The sequence below is a fragment of the Plectrocnemia conspersa genome, unplaced genomic scaffold (genome assembly GCF_051122295.1).
Source record: "Plectrocnemia conspersa isolate PC_06_02 unplaced genomic scaffold, ASM5112229v1 ptg000005l, whole genome shotgun sequence".
Lineage (NCBI taxonomy): Eukaryota > Metazoa > Arthropoda > Insecta > Trichoptera > Polycentropodidae > Plectrocnemia > Plectrocnemia conspersa.
In genome coordinates this window covers 9,487,526-9,503,325 of record NW_028277169.1, presented here as the reverse complement: position 1 = coordinate 9,503,325, position 15,800 = coordinate 9,487,526, and the positions used below count along the sequence as shown (strand labels likewise).

The 15,800-nt window shown below is 33.1% G+C and overlaps 1 protein-coding gene across 6 annotated transcripts in view; it reads left to right on the top strand.

Moving 5' to 3' along the window:
• The window catches only part of twin (CCR4-NOT transcription complex subunit 6-like twin), a 136,008-nt gene that overhangs the window by 17,617 nt on the left and 102,591 nt on the right, over positions 1-15,800 (top strand). The window lies entirely within an intron of this gene.

Below are 15,800 nucleotides of genomic sequence, written 5' to 3'. Positions count from 1 at the left end.
ATGTGTATATTCAATCTTATGTATTTTTGGCAACAATATTATCCTCTAGAACAGGCATGTCAAACTTGCGGCCCGCGGGCCGCATGCGGCCCACAAGCAATTTTTTTGCGGCCCGCGGGTACCCGCGGTATTTTTCATTAATTGTTTGAGTCCACACAAAAGGTATTTTTGGATCAGATTTATTTAAATATATTGATTTTTAGTAATTTGTAATTGAAACTGAGTAAAAGTCGCGTTACAATATTCATATATTAATATATATACAATATTCATATATTATATACAATATTTCGTGATTCGCTCGAAAACAGTCTCATTAGAAGCGACTCAGATAGCTAACCCCAAAAAATATAATGCCCCTTATTTATTTATTCCAGCCTTTTGTATTCAATATGTCAAAACGAAAAATCGGGGATGAGCACCGAAATTTTTAAGGAAAGTGGGAATTAGAATATATTTTTGCTGTGAAGGAAAATATAAAATAATTTGCTTGATATGTAATAATACTATTAATGTGCCAAAGATGTATAACATTAAACGGCACTATGAACAACATAAATCAATATATGATAAATACGAAGAATTAATGAGAGAAGAAAAATTGAAAGAGCTCAAATTGGGACTGAAAAAACAGCAATCTATGTTTGCCAAGGTAGTTCAAGAAAATGAAGTAGTGATGCATGCAAGCTATGAACTCAGTCGAATGATCGCCATGAGCGGGAAATCTTACAGTGAAGGAAATTTCGTAAAGCAATGCCTTGTAAAAATGGCTGACATTGTGTTCCCACAGAAAGCGAACTTATTTAAGAACATATCATTAACTAGAAATACTGCCGAACGTATTGATGAAATGGCGGATGATCTGAAATAACAATTGAAGGCTGCATCATGAAAATTTCAGCATTTTTCTATTGCCTGTTGACATCACAGGAATCGCACAGCTCGCAATGTTCATCAGGGCCTGTGACACTGAATTCAATGTTTACGAAGAACTCATCGAACTGCTTCCAATGCACGTTACAACGAAAAGCGAAGACATTTTTGAAAAAGTCGAGGGGATTTTGGATGACTATGATTTTGATTTGAGTAAGCTTGTGTGCTTATCTACTGATGGTGCAGCGAATATGTCTGACAGGCATAATGGTGTTGCTGCCAAATTGCGAACAAAAATTAAGAACTTGTATCCAGATTCATCATTTGTCCATTTTCACTGTATTATTCTTCAACAAAATTTGTGTACAAAGACATTAACATAAGACCGCGTACTTAGTTTGGTTATAAAAATAGTGAACTTTATCAAAGGAAATGCTCTCAACCATCGTGAATTCAGTCAACTGTTAGAAGATATGGATAATGAGTTCACAGATGTTCCATTCTACATAGCAGTTCGATGGTTATCGTGTCATAAAGTGTTGAAAGGATTTTATTTGATATAAGACAAGAAATCATTTTATTTTTGGAGATTAAAGGTAAAAACACGGATGAAATAAAGGATGACAGTTGGGTCCATGATCTGGCATTTGCTGTAAATATTACTGCACATTTAAGTGATCTTAATTTGAAATTACAAAGCAAAAACAAACTCATCATTCTGCTGTACGATGATATCAAATGCTTCATTACAAAACTAAGTATGTAAATTAATTAAAAATAATACGAAATGTTACAGTGATTCTTAAGTTTTTGCTGTGGCCCGCCGGCGTACTCAAAATACCTTATGCGGCCCTTGGTGCCTTTTGAGTTTGACACCCCTGCTCTAGAATGTGCAATTTATACATTAACTATGCAACTGTTCGGTACCATTTTTAATATTTGGAATGAAATATTAAGGATATAGAAATTTTATTAATTCCAATAAAAATGTAATTCTGACTGTGTGCCTGCGAAACCCTTTCGGGCGCACTAAAATTATTATTTTAAAAAAAATAGATTGGACAGATTTGTTGAAATATATAATTATCCACTTTATTTGTATGTACGAATTTGTACTGACGAAATATTTAGAATAAAAAATAACTAATTCAAAGTAAAATGTCGTTTCTTACTGTGTACCTGCTTTTGTTCATCTCAAACGCCGGGCCGGCCGCTCGTCGAGATTCTTTTTGGGCGCATTATAGAATACTTCTAAATTGACTAATATACAAATTTTAACAAACTTTATTTTTTCCAATCCGCTAATTTTCTTTGGGTATGATTAATAGTTATTATATTTATCTATTATGATGGAATTTAAAATTTAAATAAATATGTTGATGTATCACATCAGTTATTATTTGATAACAAAAATACAATGCCTATTTAGGACAGATATTAAGCATTAAGGGAATATAAGGGCGAATTTAACAAAGTGTCAATTGTATTATTTTTAAAAATAATATTCCTCAAACCTCAAAGATTACCATAGTAAATATTCAATTACAGGCGGCCCTCGACTTTCGCACATAATTGGTTCCTGAAAATGTGTGCGAATGTTGAATGTTCGAAAGTCGAAGGAAGTAAAAAAATTGAAATTGTGTGTATTTTAAAATATTTATTTATCAAGTAAATATAAGATGTTTAAGAGGCCTTTAAGAGACACGTTTAAGTGGGGTTTGCAGGTGTTTCCTTTGAAAAGGAATCAAGAGTTAACTGTTTTCCACCATTCTTTTTCTTTTCTTCATATAGTATTTTAGAACATGCTATGTCTTTATTGATCGCCCTACGCACTTGAGATATGCGTTCTCTACTGGAATCACAATCTTCCATAATATTTAAAAATTTGTCAAGGTGCGTGAAGGCTTCATTCATATTTTTCATTGTTAAAGAGTTTTCCACAATAAACCTGTCTCATCTACATAAAATATTTGGCTAGAGGAATATTCTCCATCTTCAATAATTTTGGATAATTAGGAAATAAATTCTTTTGTAGCATCTTTATTCGCATCAGCCGATTCTCCAGTAAATTTAATATTATGGAAAGAATACCTCATTTTAAAATTGTAAGCAACCGTTACTTGCTTGAAAAACCGTGTTAAAATCTTTTTTTAATCTATCCTTCCAATCTTTGTGCAAACTAAGAGCTTTTGCTTGAATAATTGAAATACTCAAAGGGACATCTTTTTGATGTTGGTCATCGATCCACGATGACAAAGATTTTCCATTTCATCCATGTTTTTTTTTTGCTGTGTTTTTTTGGAAACATATCTTTAAAGATTGTGGAAATATATCTTTATTTTCCACAATTTTGAACGTATCTCTTAATTATATTTTTAATTTGCAAAATTGAACATATCGTAGACCTGTTTGTATCATACGAACGTCCGATTGAAGCAAAAGATTCACCGCTATCAGAACGTCTAATAATTTCAATCTTTGTCTTGAATCGTGTGAAGTTTTTAAGTCCTTGATTTATTTTTGTTCGTATCAACACAAGTTTTTCCGTTACTCACTCATGTTTATATTTTATTTTTTTTAAATGTGCGAAATAGCGAATTGTGCGAAAGTCGAGGGCCGCCGCCTGTAGATGATTCAAAAGGTAAAAAATAAAAATCTGTATTTACTGTCCTATTTTTTTTATGTACAATTTGCATATGGTGTGTCACGAAATTCAGGGTGATGAAAGGTTGCATATTTAATTCATAGATACGATTTATAATGGAGATGCGTTTTTGCTTTTGAAGCTCTGACAAATGTCGAAATCATCTCGATACATATTCATATATTTATAATATGACATATTAAGACATTGTCTAAACGTATATTATTTAGAAATGTCAATAATACCAGTTTCCACAGAAACATAAAAAAATTATAATGAATAAAAATGCAATAGTAAATATAGGAGTAATAGAGACCAGTCTAATTTTGGTTGCAGGCGTTCGTTCGGATTTGTGGTTTCTTTCTCGTCCCATGGCCTATTTTAGAATGAATCCTTATAAATTCTATAAATTCAGCCGCAACATCGAATCATACGAGTAATCAATCTTACCTCTCGTTGGAGCCGAGCTATTGTGTAGATATTGATCAAGTATACCATATAACTTTATTATAATATTTCGTATTTTCCTATGACTTCTTCGCCTTAACCTCGCTCTGTGGAAGGGTGGAATTTCCGTTTAAACATCTCGCCAAATCCGATTTATTATTGAAATGAATCGAACTCGCCGTAATTCGATTTCGATTTCGCCGCCGCTAAAAGTCTTCGCGTCCGTATCCAATTTCGCCGATTCCATTGTGTCCGTATTCTTGAATGTCCGAGATTTAAAGCGTCTTTCCCTCACAGCAATATCGAAAGTTTCTCGTTTTTGTTGTTGTTTGTTGTTGCTGGAAATATCGATAAACTTTCGCGCCTATGTACTTCGGATATATCCGATCCGAAAATCGATCAATGTATTTTTTTATTTCCGCTTGTTAGTGAATTAATAGCCAGCTGGGCGTTCGTTCGATTAATCGCTCGTTTTCCATTACGCGGATTAGTATTAAATACGCGGGGAGGAGAAGCAGAGTCCGACTTTGGAGAATGGCCATTATTATTCACGTAGCGAAAAACGTGCCATGCTAATTGTTCGAGCGTCGTATCTTTCAAACTGACCTAGCTAAGCCGAAAGCGAAATCGACAGCTAACAACCGTTATGGCAGAGGGAAATAATACCGAATTTCACTAAACGCATATTTATCGGATTGCGTTGGCCCCGATTCTCTCTCTCGAAACGATTCTCAATTCTGGGATTTACGATTTTCATATATAAATCACAGATAAAGAATGCTTTATGTAATTGAGTGGAAAATTGATTTTGCCTTCATTTTTATTTATGAGTACGGAAAACAAATACATTTTTGACGTTGTTACTAGGGGTTCGTATATTGCACACTAGCTTATCCCGGAATAGATCAAATTAGCCTCAATCCTCGGATAAAAGAAAGCGGTGGTTACTTTATTTAAATAACAAATTTTAGTCATTATTTTTATGATTTTTTAGTTTAGCTAAAAAATCTAAAGACGTGGGTGAAATTGATTTGAGTGTATCCAGCAGTAAACGTTTTCAATGCCTCGGAGATATTGAATTATATTTTGAGGTTTTTCATAGTTATCGATGATTCTGGGGAAGTTTTTTTTAAGTATATGTTAGATACAGTCAGTAGGTACAACAAAAACCTCTCTAACTTTTGCTTTTTATAAATAGTTTCACTTTCACCATTTATAAGTACACAAGAAGCATTTCTATAGAAATATAAATTAGTTGAAATCACACTGAGATCCATGGTAGTCTTAGAAACAATATTATCTAACATTCGTTTCAAACTCGTATCTTGTAGCGACCGTTCGACAAACAAAATAATAACAATTCTTAAAAATTTGAGCTGCTTTTCAACATTTCTCGGAACCACTTTAAACCCGCTTTTCGTTTGTGAATCTTACGCTGTGCAAACAATATCTACAATAATAATATAAAAAACACCAGACTGAAAGTCTGGGAATCGGTTACATCTGTATCTCTCGACTTTCGCACATAATTGGTTCCTGAAAATGTGTGCGAATGTTGAATGTACGAAAGTCGAGGGAAGTAAAAAAAAATTGAAATTGTGTGTATTTTAAAATATTTATTTATCAAGTAAATATAATATGTTTAAGAGACACGTTTAAGTGGGGTTTGCGGGTGTTTTCTTTGAAAAGTTATCAAGTGTTAACTGTTTTCCACTATACTTTTTCTTTTCTTCATATAGTATTTTATAACATGCTATGTTTTTATTGATCGCCCCACGCACTTGAGATATGCGTTCTCCATTAGGATCACAATCTTCCATAATATTTAAAAATTTGTCAAGGAGCATGAAGGCTTCATTCATATTTTTCATTGTTAAAGAGTTTTCCAAAATAAACCTGTCTCATCTACATTAAATATTTGGCTAGAGGTATATTCTACATCTTCAATAATTTTGGATAATTAGGAAATAAATTCTTTTGCAGCATCTTTATCCGCATCAGCCGATTCTCCAGTAAATTTAATATTATGAAAAGAATACTTCATTTTAAAATTGTAAAACCAACCGTTACTTGCTTGAAAAACCGTGTTAAAATATTTTTTAATCTATCTTTCCAATCTTTGTGCAAACTAAGAGCTTTTGCTTGAATAATTGAAATACTCAGAGGTACATATTTTTGATGTTGGTCATCGATCTACGATGACAAAGATTTTCCATTTCATCCATTTTTTTTTTGTTGTGTTTTTTTGGAAACTTATCATTAAAGATTGTGGAAATATATCTTTATTTTCCACAATTTTGAACGTATTCTTTAATTATATTTTTATTTTACAACATTGAACATATCGTAGACCTGTTTGTATCATACGAACGTCCGATTGAAGCAAAAGATTCACCGATATCAAAACGTTTTTTAAAAAAAAATGTGCGAAATAGCGAATCGTGCGAAAGTCGAGGGCCGCCTGCAATTAATTATACATTATTATGTATTATAGTTTATAATAAATAAATTTCACTCTGAATCTGGGATTATTTTTATAAATTAAAATTAAGCTGCTTAGACTCGAACCCGTGGCTTTTGGGCTATCAGTCCAATCCCTTACGCACTACAATTTTCTGGCCTATGATAGCATTTCTAAAAAATAAAAAACGTTTCTGAGTGCTTCCGAAAAAACACTTCCTTTGTCAAGCGCCAGGGATATCAACAGTTTTAAGCTACCCCGGGCAGTCGATCCTAAGCGCGCCACTTTTTAGCGAGTTAAAACTAGCTTAGTGTAGTTATTTTAATTAGTTAATCTTGTATTATTAATTTAACGATTTATACATAGCTCAAATATTATATAAATACTATATCAGTTGTCAGTTTTTTTAAATATAAACAGCCAATTAGTTTAACAGTGTAATAATAGCAATATAACAAATTATTACTTATGAAAGTAATACATTTAATTTGACAAAAAATCAAGGGTTCACAGATCATGATCGTCATCTCTGGTTAATGTCGTGTGTGGGAAAAGTAACGTTTTGCCCGATTGTTCGATGTCTGGTCTCCTTTGCGTGGCGCCGCTTTTTAAAACCTTCGACGTGGTTGGTTGGTTTGGTCGGTGTGTGGTACCACGAGTTTGTGTACTGGTCTCTCACTCTGGATGTGAAAGTTCTACTCGCTTTGAAAACACGTATTTCTTCTTGACGAATGCGCTCGCGTCGTTGTGTTCTTCGGAGAATGGTCTTTTATGTGATTTTCATTTTTTTCATTCGAAAATGCGCCTCAAACCCGCGTGACGAGATAGAATGCGCTGTGTTGTACTTTAAACCCGAACAGTGTCCAAGATTGATTTCGATATAACGGATGAAAAGGCAAGTGGAACAATTAAAAGTAGCCCGAAGTGGGGCGAGATGAGATTGCCATTTCATTTAACTGTGAACATTGGTTATAAACATCTTATCGTAGTGTTTGTATATAAACAAAGGTGATAGCGATCGAATTATTATCAGACTGGTAGATTAAATTGCTAAATATATATATATATATATATTTATTTATTAGCAGTTTCGTTAATCAGATAAGTTGTTAGTATCAAATCTGAACTATTATACATACACAAAGTATTGTACCTGTTTATAAATTAACTGTAGATAAAAGTAGTACAAATTAATCGAAAGTTTTTTGTATATTAACTGCTTAAAAATTATAATTTTAATTACATCTCGCCAACATAAACAACCAAGTTCTACGATAGTATACATTTTATATTGATAGTAGATCTATTTGGAACGCTCTGAAATTCAATCAGTTTGAAGGCGATTGGTGAATTCGTGCAGTTGACATGTCACGTGCATGGCACATTGATTATTTTAAAATATTTATTTTTACGCATCATAATCGAAATATCGGTGTTTTTTTTTATGTTTTCAGAAGCAATTTAAAATTGGATTATATGTTATGAATAAATTTTATTCTCCGTTGATTTGTCTACGAATAGAATGTTATTACTTAAAATTATAGTTAATTTATTACTTATTTTAATAAAATACTTCCAGTCACCTTAACCCTCAGTTTTATCGAATTCTAGTGATGGTTTATATAGAGTACTTAAACGTCGCGTTAATCTTGCACGATCTTCAAAAGCGATGGCTTTAGAAACTCACATTTTCAGTATGACTCGCACGATGAATCAGAAATGGATGCTCTCATTGCTCTCCTTCCTCTATGAGTCACGTCTAGGGCCCAAACATCATCGGATTTAACGTCGAGTGTATTGCGCTTGCGTCCGCGTGCTTTCACTCGCGTTTTGCCTTACTTTGTAACGGCTCGCAAACTACCGACTGAATTTATTTAGAATTCAATTCAAAACCTGATTTCTCATCTGCTCATCTGATATTCCGAGATGCGCTCCTACGGTCAGGAATCGTGCCGCGTTCTCCTCTTCAATTTTCCCCCGTCCGCAATGATAATTAGCGATTCAGTTCGAATCCGACGATCGCGTGTCGTCTGCATGCCCCGAGAGCCGTCAATTTTAACCCGCTGCCCGTCGGATGCGTTTAATTTGTATGCGTATCCTTGTCGCTTGACCGCTCGCCCGGCCTGGCAACGACAGCTTACTTTCACCATTCTTTCTCTTTCGTTTCACGATGACCTTGTCGCCCGACGTGCGCGATGACAATATCTCCATATGCTGTAGATTTGCATCATCCCCAAATTCCGTATAAAACTGGAATATGACCGTGGGATCATCCGTTCGAGTACTCTGAACGATGAAATTCGCACAGACACACCAAAAGTATTTTTCTAGAAAATGCCAGTATTTCCAGAAACAGTTTAAAAAATCTCAATAAAACTTGACCATGACTGAGCCATAAATCTGCTGTATAATATAGCAAGTCAGGATATTTGCCTAGCATTTCTAAAAAAATCACGAAACTGATGACGGTAACGTTAGCCGATAATAAAACTGGTTCAATAACACATGATATATTGAGATATTTCCCGCAATGTACCTACTGGTGAATAATATAAATATTTAATGTATTTTTCCATACTTATTTCTGCTGTTATTTATTTATTATTATTTTATATTAGATTTATAGTATTTTTTAGAAAAAACATTGATTCTCAACGTTTTGGCGATTCGTTAGTGGCTTAATTGTCTAGAATTCCAGCGAAGTGGTGCACTCTTTGTTGGAGAAGATTTAAAGAAAATTTATTATATATCTGTACAAGTAAGAGCTCAGATCGTATCAGCTCAGAGTTTAGATTTTGCGAGGAACGTTGGAATATAATTCGTTATAGATTTTATTAAATAAAGCAGTTTTTAAAATCCCTTTACTTTTTTAGCTGTAGACTAGAATACCACGGAATCGCGATTGCGTCTTTATTCCTAATCGATGTGGCTGGAAAGTCAGCGCTGTCTAGTACTGTTGAAAAATATTTTATTTATTATTTGATGTCATGAAAATTAATATTTTCTTGAAAAAAATCAAAAACCTGTATTTTTAAAATACAGAAATTTGATAATCGTTTTTTCGGCCACCGTACATGTACGGCGATACCGTTCAAAGGGTTAATGTTTAATTATTTTATTTTATGTGTTTGTATAATATATGAGCATACATGTCAAATCACGATAGTCAGATTTCTAATTAATAAAAGAGTATAGGCTATAACAGCCATGTCAAACTCGCGGCCCGCGGGCCGCATGCGGCCCGTAAGCAATTTTTTTGCGGCCCGCGGGTACCCGCGGTATTTTCATTAATTGTCCACGCAAAAGGTTTTTTGATCAGATTTATTTAAGTATATTGATTTTTAGTAATTTGTAATTAAAACTGAGTAAAAGTCGCGTTACAATAATCAGCGAGCGAGCGCGCGCGCGCGCTCTTGAACATCCCTATGTTTTTAACCTCAAATTACTATAGTTCGCGACGATTTACTAAGGGCTATTCGCTCTAAAACAGTCTCATTAGAAGCGACCCGTCTGCCCGCGAATATTTCAGCCGAAATTGTGCAGTTATTTAAGGACCTATCATTAACTAGAAACACTGTAGCTGAACGTATTGATGAAATGGCGGATGATCTGAAACAACAATTGAAGGCTGCATCATGCAAATTTGAGCATTATTCTATTGCGTTGGACGAGACTGTTGACATCACAAGAATCGCACAGCTCGCAGTGTTTATCAGGGCCTGTGACACTGAATTCAATGTTTACGAAGAACTCATCGAATTGATTCCAATGCACGATACAACGAAAAGCGAAGACATTTTTGAAAAAGTCGAGGGGATTTTGGATGACTATGATTTTGATTTGAGTAAACTTGTGTGCTTATCTACTGATGGTGCAGCGAATATGTCTGGCAGGCATAATGGTGTTGCTGCCAAATTGCGAACAAAAATTAACAACTTGTATCCAGATTCATCATTTGTCCATTTTCACTGTATTATTCATCAACAAAATTTGTGTAAAAAGACATTACCATTGGACCGCGTGCTTAGTTTGGTTACAAAAACAGTGAACTTTATCAAAGGAAATGCTCTCAACCATCGTCAATTCAGTCAGCTGTTAGAAGATATGGATAATGAGTTCACAGATGTTCCATTCTACACTGCAGTTCGATGGTTATCGTGTCATAAAGTGTTGAAAAGATTTTATTTGCTAAGACAAGAAATCATTTTATTTTTGGAGATTAAAGGTAAAAACACGGATGAAATAAAGAATGATAGTTGGGTCCATGATCTAGCATTTGCTGTAGATATTACTGCACATTTAAGTAATCTTAATTTGAAATTACAAGGCAAAAACAAACTCATCACTCAGTTGTACGATGATATCAAATGCTTCATTCCAAAACTAAAGTTATGGAAGACACAGTTGTCACGTGAAAATTTGGTTTATTTTCCTAACTGCAAAGAACTCAAAAACAATGTTAATACTGAATCCATATTTACCTTTGCTAAATACGAATGTCACCTGGATTTGTTGTTGGAAGAATTTCAGAATAGATTTAGTAATTTCTCATCTTTGGATGAACAATTTTCATTATTCTCAGCACCGTTCAACTTTGACGTTGTAAAAGCAAAAGAAAACTTGCAGATGGAATTATTAGAAATGCAGTCAGATTCTACGCTCAGAGCTAAGTATTTAGAAGTGGGGATACCTGGTTTTTATTCATACCTTCCCAAAAGCTATACGAACTTAAAAAAACTGTCAATAAAAATTATGGCAATGTTCGGTTCCACTTATTTGTGCGAACAGTTATTTTCATTTATGAAATTAACAAAAACATCCCAAAGAACAAGGCTTAATGATAAACATTTGTCATCCCTAATGAAGGTGGGAACAACAAATACATTTAAGCCAAATTTAAAAACAATTGTGATGAAAAAGAGGCATCAAACCTCAGGGCAAAAATAAAAAATTGTATTTGTAATAAATAAATTGTATTTTTTTTGATAATGTAATGTTATATTTTTTTCATCCCAACCTTCAAAATTTCGATCAAAATTATTATACTTAGCGTTAAAAGACAATAGCTTAATGTAGCCGTTGTAGTAAGTATGTAAATTAATTAAATATAATACGAAATGTTACAGTGATTCTTAAGTTTTTTGATGTGGCCCGCCGGCGTGCTCAAAATACCTTATGCGGCCCTTGGTGCCTTTTGAGTTTGACACCCCTGGGCTATAATATTACGGATTATCTATTTATGAAAGAACGATAATATATTTGTTAAAAAAATAATTAAAAAATATTTAAAATCAAAATCAATTTATGTGGAAAATGTGGTTCACTGTAATAATAATAGAAATTATATTGTTTTTTTTTTGACAATTTTATTAATCAAAATTTTGACTTTCTGATGTCAAAGCTTTTGAATACTACTTTAGATTTATATTTATGTTCATCAAATATCCTTGTCGACGTATATACATTTGTATCGTTTCTTCGTTCACAATTTTAAATGCTCTTGCAGCTCTTGAGATTCAAAAATCTGCTTTGTTGATAAATTCAATGCGTGCTTCATTGTTGAATCGTTCAAAAGTGCCTGTGCTAATCCTTCTGGGAAACAAAAAATATTACAAAAAAATAATACGTGCTTCTCAATTGATATATGTATATATTAGTACATTTATTTATTTTCTCGCCCTCAAAAATGTACTTTGGTTTCATAACCATTGGATTATATGTATGCGCGATCACGTCCCTTGTCACTTTCAAATTCCAGATAGGGTCCATGCTTGCCAGATTTGAAATAAATATGTAACATATAATTGTATAATATATGCGTATTTATGTAGATACATATGTTATATGTAGAATGAAACAACCTTGCACTAATAATCTGTTTCTTGTGTATATATTATATACACACAAGGCAAAGAAAAACTTGCTTCTTCGATAATAAAAAATACAGAATAGAAAGAGTATGAAAAGGACACCAAATTACCGCATTCTCCAACCGACGTAAACATAGATTGCGGCACTGATTTGTGAGCGTGTTTTTAAACTTTGTATTGTTATTACTGGTAAAATCCAATTTAGGTATAAAAAAATCTTAATATAAGTTAAGAAAATTATCTATTAGAAACATTAACGGTAACGGTTACTAAGCCTGTATTTGACCATCGATTTAATATGCACAATCGAAAGTGTCCTCAAGTGTGTGTGCACGCTTTCGCGTTCTCCATCGAAATCGCCTATGAAAATCTGCAATCTCGAACGGCTTGACACGGATTCGCTCTCCGTACAATAAAACGTATTTTTTCTCTCTACAGCATCGTGTGCGCGATTGCGGCTATGACCCAATAATATCTTTAATCGTTTTATAACTTCGAGCCTCAGTTTTTTATTATTATTATACGCTCCTTCGCGTGATCCGCATCCCAATGAATATTTATATCCTCGCCTTTTAAAATAAATTGAAACTTGAAGCTCTTCGCTTTGAAAGCTGAAAAAACGCATGATTTAATGTCTTGCGTGCCACTGTCGCCGACGTGCACTCTGCAAGTTGTTAATTTATCATCGCGATTATCATCTCGGCTATCGTCGAGTTCATATTATCTCTAATGAACTTATTTTTATTACGTATTCCATTTCGGATTGATTCTTACCGTTGTTCTCGCGCGTGCGTTCGTGACTTCCATCATACGCAATCCGAATATTATTCGCTTTATATATATATGTATATAAAAGCGTAGTGTTGAATTCAAAATTAGCTGGGATTTACTAAATATATACCTTCTAAACACTATATTTTATTATTATTATGGATTTGATTATACCCGAAAACAGCCACTCGAGTGCTAATTAAAAGTGCGTGTCCCAGATAATACCGAATTAATTAGGGGGACGCGGAGTATTTTTACGATATTTTTAATTAAGACTTTCTCCTTTTATTGATAATTAATTTTCGTCAAGCTCTCCGCCTTTTCCCCTGTCGTAATCTTAATTAGAGCCCTTTGAAATAATTATCATGTACATAATATGGTTTCTGTTATTTTCTTACGGTGGAAGACGATCGTCGCGTGGAAAGTTTTACTTTCGAGCCGTTCGAGTCACGCCTTGCAGACGAAATGGGTCACCGTAACTCGCCGACGGCGTTACGGATTACCGGTGAGTTCGAAAGGTTCTCTTCGAAAATAAGAAGACCTTATCTTTCGTGGAAATAACATAGGAAGTCAGAAAAATGGGGCATATGCATAAAAAATCCAGTTTATGGATTATCGATTATTCTCACGGTTAACAATCGTGTTTGGAATATTTAGAGAAAGAAATTTCCCCCTTAATATTGTTGTACAAACTTGGTTGTTCCCCGTCGTTCTTAATAAAAAACCAGTTTAAGTCAAGATAGGAATGCTTACCTTAAATAAGATGTGTTCAGTCAACGGCTAAATAAATATAAAAGGCCTCACAACAGTAGATTTCCTTTACGGTAATCAGCCATAATCGATATAATAAGTATTTGCGAAACTGTGCAAGTCACGTCAGTACGCCGGCGTATCGGTGTTACTTATTGTTACGTTACTGTATACTATGCCTCGTAGCGAGAAATTAAAAAAATGTAAAGATAGTACCTTGATACATTTGTTTATAATTATTTTAAAAAACACTTGAAAATTAATTTCCGTTGCCTTTCACGCCAGATTTGATATGTAAAGGATATCATTTATATTATTACATTAAAAAAAATGATGTCTAAATATAGACATATTACACAATACAAAATATATGTAAGAAAAGTGTTTTTTACCTCTGAAGCATAAGCCGACAGGTAGTGTTTCTTTTAGAGATTTTTTCGAGAAAATGCCATACCAAAAAATCTCATTTTTCGATAATTTTTATAGAGCAGCTTTTGTTAAAAACTAAATTTGTAGGAATATTTTAAAATGTTTTACAATCGCTGCATATAGAAGGTGGGTCCGTGCCAGATGTTTAATCGAGGTCGGAAATGTTTGAATGGCAATTTTTTAACTACTCTAATCGGCTTTATCTTTGCTTTGGTAATCTAAGAACATTAATAATCAGATAACTAGAAACCGCTCCGCGAGGAAATCGGCAGATTGCAAAAATGTATGGGGGTTTTCCATGTAGTTACACCATAAAATTTGCTGTCGGCGAAATTAAATCTCGTTTTTTCAATAATCCAAAAAGGTTTTTTATTTTTATTTTGTTCGAAATATGAAAAAATGTAAAACAGCAACAGCTGTTATTGACAATTTTCTATACTGGACGCTCTGCATCTTTCGATTTGTCGCGTTCATTATAGCAAACCGTCATCTATTGAAATTTGTTCTTTTCAACACTCATCATTTCTCTGTTAATCAATAATATACTGTGTATTATTATAATCACATACTATATATTACATATATTATTTATTTATCAAAATATATCGAGAATTTTCTAGAAAATCGAGAAGTGAAAATTAAAATTCCTATTTCTCGAGAAATGAAAAGTATCGAGAGACTAGAATGTCTCGTATATATTACATATATTTTTTTATTTATCTAAATTTCTCGATAAAATCTAGAAGTGAAAGTAATAATTTTCTTTTCTCGAAAAATAAGAAACATTGATAAACCAAAATGTCTACCTACAGCCCATTAAATCAAAATCCGATTATTTCTTCAATTTTTGCCGAAATAACAAAAGCAGATAAATATGATTTCGGCAATTAAAAGTTGGAGCAAATAATTGCTACATTTTTTTCGATTTAATTAACGATAGCTAAGGAAATTTTGTCGCGTCTTAGGCCATTAGTGAGAAATTTTATGATTTTTAAAATTAAATCTATCTATAATTTAGTTTAACGTTAACAAGAGTGTTGTTTAAATCTTCCCATAAACATCTTAGAAATTCTGCTTCGTGCAGCTAATATAAATTTATTTTTATTCATTCGTGTTGAATGATAGTTTTTCTCGGGTTATTCAAAATGACTACTCAAAATTTATAAGTGGAATCACAAAAGTGTTACGTAGATATAATGAGACTTTCCATTATAATGTAATCTGGTTCTCCTAACCGCAACTGGTACATCTATATTATACAGCGTGTTTCTAAATTCACTATATGTATGTATTTTAAAATAATATACACAATATGTTGTATTAATTTAATGATTAGTTTGTATATTTGAAGCAGAAAAAAAATCTGTTTCACGAAACACACGACCAAGTTCATGAATAGCTTTGTCAATAGGGTTTGGTTTATGATTCGTTCTATTTATTTTATTGATTTATTTAGCTAATATAGCTTATTGTTTATACACTAAACATATTTAATCAAAACATACATACTTTAATATTATAATTTATTTTTTAATGCACGAAGTTGCTTTTTATA